This window comes from Austrofundulus limnaeus, unplaced genomic scaffold, assembly GCF_001266775.1.
Source record: "Austrofundulus limnaeus strain Quisiro unplaced genomic scaffold, Austrofundulus_limnaeus-1.0 Scaffold0, whole genome shotgun sequence".
In the NCBI taxonomy this organism is placed as follows: Eukaryota; Metazoa; Chordata; class Actinopteri; order Cyprinodontiformes; family Rivulidae; genus Austrofundulus; species Austrofundulus limnaeus.
Genome location: NW_013952402.1, coordinates 3876618 through 3881821, shown reverse-complemented (window position 1 = coordinate 3881821; position 5204 = coordinate 3876618).

Below are 5204 nucleotides of genomic sequence, written 5' to 3'. Positions count from 1 at the left end.
GCTGCCCACAGGAAATCATTACTCTCACTGCGACCTCTCCACCAATCTTCTCCATCCCCTGAGCTCCACCGTCTTCTAATTACAAGGTGTATGTTTCATCCCTGATCTCATTCCTCTATACTCCCAAGATCTTTGGCTGGAACGCCAACTAGGAGTTCACCGCCCGGCTTCCTCAATATGCACCAAACAAATGACGTGAATATGAACGTTGGGAAYTTTGAGTGTTATGGATGRGTTTGCTTTTTCTCGAGCATTTTGGAGATGCTCCTAATGTGCCTGGTGATAACCAGGTAATGTTTGTTTTTACAGCTCCTACCTTTCCATATGGCTCGTGGTTACCTCGTAATAAATTTACAGCGTAAAAGCTGGCTGTCTACCCAGGGACCCAATTTATCAAGCAAAGGGCAACAGTGTCAAAATCATTTCCCCCTGAGATGCAGCCACACAGCAAACGGCTCAATGAGGCTTTAATGTGCTTGATGTTGCCACACAAATTCCTATTTCTTCCAACGTGGGAGAGTGAAGGTCAAATGAAGGGGACGGGTATGATGATAAGAGTCTTATATTACAGGAAAATACTATTTTTCCTTAATTTGTTGTGTTTATTTTATATCTGCATTAGAGTAATTTAAATACTGTGCTGTGTCCAAAAGATGTGCTTTTATGTGATTTTCCTTGGAGTTCCATAAAAATGTAATTATTATTTCATGTTTATCTTTAAGGGGTATGTAGACTCTTTGTTAGTTATAGCATTCATAAAGCTTATCTTCCTGCAGGTTCTGCTTTTAGCTGTAGTTTAATATCTACAACTCTTTTATCAAGACTCACAGCAGCGATATAAAGTGGACGCCTTTCTTAAACCCACTTGCACGGAGCGGTTAAAATTTATCACCAGTCCTACCGAAGCTATTCCCTGAACTCCTGTCGGCCGGGGCGGCAGATTTAGCGCTTCGAGACAAATTTGAAAACGGAGCAGACGCCAGATGTTGGAGAGGTCATGTGAAGTGACCAGCATGGCGAAAATAAAATAAAAAAACATTCCCTCTAGCAAGATGATGAGCRGCAACACCAGACGGATTCCCCTCCCGCCTCTTTGACAGATTTTCACACTCCTGCTGATCAAACAGAAAAACTGGAGGCCTGTCACTTGTAGTATCACTACTGTCATTTGACRGAAGCGTGGAAAACTTTTTTTTTTAGAAAGCTTTACTATCAGAGGCRAGAAGAGGCGGCCACTTTAAGATTCCACTCTTTTTGTAAATTCTGGTTTCTCAAATGATGATTTTCTCGCAGCTTTTCTACTCCTTAACACTGATTTTTTGGTTTATGGCATCAAGGCAAAGTCTAATTCCTTATGAGGCGTGAATAATGTCATAAAAACGATCAGATTAACTTTATTTACTTCTTACGACTGATCTAATGAGGACTGTTGGCGGGTTTCTGAAACAAGAAACTAGCTGCGGTACGCCGATGTCTACAAGCTGGAGCTTACAGCTCAATTAAGAAACAGAAAGAGGAAAAAGACAAGCGCACGTGTGAATGTGTGTGTACTGTATGGGGAGGGGGGTGTATACGCAAAGCAAAACAGATGTTGTTGCCAGTGCATCTTTAGCTGAGCTATTATAACCACCTATAAAATATAAAAGGCACRTAAACGCAACAGACGAGAGCACACACGGGCAATTTAACAAGCCGAGACATTAAAATGTCACAGCTCATCAACTAAGGTCCCATCATGGACAGCTTTATTGGAAGGTTTCTATTTATTTTCATGCAAACTTTAGAGCAAATCAGCATGTTCAAGCCATCTTTCACACACAAATAAACTCACGTGAGTGCGTACTCGCACACGCCTTCCTCTTTAGAGAGTTTGATCATGTTGACGAGCTGCCAGATTCACCTCAGAATGCAGCCAAGGTGAAGGCCTTTCAAGTTAGATCATCAAGGTTTTTTTGAGGATACAGAGCCTGTTTAATTAGGCCAGAGCTGAGGAGAAGATGTTCTGTGTGATCAAAGGCAAGACTGATGACAGTTTGAGTGTTTGCATGTAGCAGATACAAAAAGGAGTGATAGGGAGAGGGAAATGCATCAGAGGAGTTTTCTCACCAGCAACCTGATCTTGGGACAAACAGGAGCTGAAACAAAAAGCTGGACTTAGACCAGAAATACATTTCCCCGGCTCTTTAATAAGGAGGCAGAGAGATGAAATGAGGAGGAAATCAAGGAGCAGGCTAAAGCTGAATCTCCTCCTTTGATCTTTTGCTCCAGTGAGATTTGGCAAACTCAAAGCTGCAGCGAGCACTGTTGCTCACACCAACTTCCACAACCAGGAGACAAAAAAATGAGACGGAGGCTCACTATCGACCGATGAGTACTCCTGTCACAACCACATGAGGAGGGGAGGGTTTGTCTGCAGAGTCAATATTCCCCTCCGCCTTCATGAGCACACCGTGCAAAACAGTGATGCTATGACCTTCTTTCATCCTCTCACGACCAGTCCCAGCCAGTGCGCACACTGCCCATCTGTGGTCACCAACAGTACTACAGTTCATTAGCCAAGTGTGCGTTTTTTTCCTGCACTTCTTGTGTGGAACAGACGGAYGAAGAAATGCAGAGGAGACGAGCAAGAGAGGACAATGGTTATAAAAAAAATGTGAGCACGTTCCACAATGAGCCAAGGGCCATCGATTTGATTATTAGTGTGATGGCAGAGCTCTGGGTATGGATCACTGTAATAAGGGCCAGAGCTAAATGTGGAGGGACAGCCGACTGTAAATGGAGCGTTTTCTCTTCAGTCAGTGAAACTGGGGGGTTTTGTTATGACCCACGATGCAACAGGCGCATCAATGTGTCCCATTACTGAGGCTCATTTAATAAATGTTGAGGGTTTTATTGAGCCATTGTCTTCATTATAATGAAATTATGRCCACTTACATTTTCAGGATGGCTTTTTTTAAATCAATCCAGCTCGTTTCGGTTTAGTCATCAGAGCTGAAGATGGGGATTGTTTGAACTTATTTGGCTAAGACGACGTTGTAACATAAAGCTAYCCTTTTATTTCTTGAATAATTATCTTTTTTTGTGAACTAAAATTCAACTATTTTAGTTGGCCCTGGAGCAGTGCGGTTATCCTAGCTGTGCTTTTCTGAAAGCAGCCAAGAAACCCAAATAAGATTACAGCCAACAACCAGGTGAAAATGAAGACCCTAAACCCAGACCCAAACCAGTCGTCATTCCATATGTGGYGGGAGTTTCAGAGAAACTGAGACGTTTATTCYCTAAACATGACGTCCCAGTGGCTTTCAAACCCCAAAACACRTTACGACAAAYRTTAGTTCACCCCAAAGATCCAGTTCCCCGGCAAAAACAGAGTAATATMGTATACGCTGTTAAGTGTCAGGAGGACTGWGATCAGTTATACATCGGGGAAACAAAACARYCACTGTTCAAAAGAATGAGCCAGCACAGAYGAGCTACATCATCAGGTCAGGACTCTGCAGTTTACACTACAGGCCAGCGGTCACTCTTWCAGGGATGAARAWGTTCTCATCCTTGATAGAGAGGAACRTTGGTTTGAGAGAGGAGTAAAGGAAGCCATCTTTGTGAAGAAAMAMYGTCCACMATTAAACAGAGGTGGAGGCCTTCGTGTCCAGTTGTCCTCCTCCTACAATGCTGTTATTGCAAGTATGACTCAGCCCYCTGTGARCAAAAAGTGTGAATCAGGGCCCCAATGATACCAACACAAATAGGAARTACAAAAACAAGGGGACGTCGAGCCCCGCTTGCACTCACTACATACACATAACAAAACACCAAATAACCACARCCGAAGCATYCAAASCAATAAGTCAGGTGATGGGGCACATGACCCTCTATGAACAATAGGCTAATCAAGCCTATTGTTAGGCGATGGCCCTCTTTTGCATATGACTAACCTGTTTGTCCACCATGTGGAGGCAGTGCTTATAAGGCTGAGTTCATCTGGAACTCCTCAAACTGAGGAAGTCTCTTGGAGGAGAGACGAAACGTTTTACTAAAGAAGAACCCATCCAGAGGACCTACTTATTTTTTTTCTTTTTGATTACCATGACTGGTTTACTGTAGGTCAGTATATAGAGAAGAGGTGAAACGGCTGAAGCTGAAGATTACTGAAAAGCCTTCAGTCAGGGAACATTAGGAAGCAGGAGACACGGTGGAAGAGAGGCTCAAACACAAAGAGCAGACTGACACTAAAGACCTGTTCTCACCAGGGACTGAAAGCTGTAACTTTCATTTCCCTGATTCCATACAGAGATCTTCCTCAGATCCCCAACACACAAAGAAATATCCTCCTCCTTCTTATAAATCATGCTCCTAATAGGAAAATTTGATCCTGAGAAGATGCAAAGCTGACAGCTTACCCATCCTTTCTACCAAATTTTTTGAAGCCATTGGTTTTCCTTTTCTTTCCCTTATAACTCACAAAGAAAACCTCCCCTCCATCCAATCCCCTCCAGTCTTGCAACAAGCACTTTATCTTCCTGTCTGCAGGCGCAGCAGACTAAACACACTCTCTAATAGAAGGTGTTTTCTATCCAAGGCAAACCTGTCAGCAGGCAACGAGGCTTGAATCTACTGCGTCTATATACTTTTATCAGCATGCACRCTATTCTGAATAGGAGAACAACCTGCTCCAAAGTGGCTTGTTGCACAATAACAGAGGCGACCTTTATTTGTGTCTGAAGTGGGGAAAAAAGAAAAAGTCTTGCTTTAAAAGGGAAAACTTCTGTTTTCTGTTTGCTTGGTTTTGTCAGGGAACTTTTAAAAGACTTTATTGGTAAGTAAACACGGCGAAACTAAAAACTGGCCAAATGTGCAAAACGTCACTAAGAGTAACATTTTCTATAAAACTTTGTACTAACAGTTGAGGATTTCATTAACGTTTAAACCTTTGCAACCAAACTCTTTACTCCTACAACTTTTTGGGTTACAATATAATCATATACAATCAAATTGTTGAGATTTTTTGTTTTCTTTCATTCAGTTTTGTTCTCGCTGCTCTAGAACTTGATTTTCTCTTAAATCACACAGCAAAACTTTGACAAACTAGATGTTTTAACTYGAAACTTTCTCTTCAAAACTGGAAGTGAAGCATTTTTTAACTTGTTACAAACGAACTGCAGAAACATTTAAAATGCACGTATGTGAACATCAAAGTCTTCTGC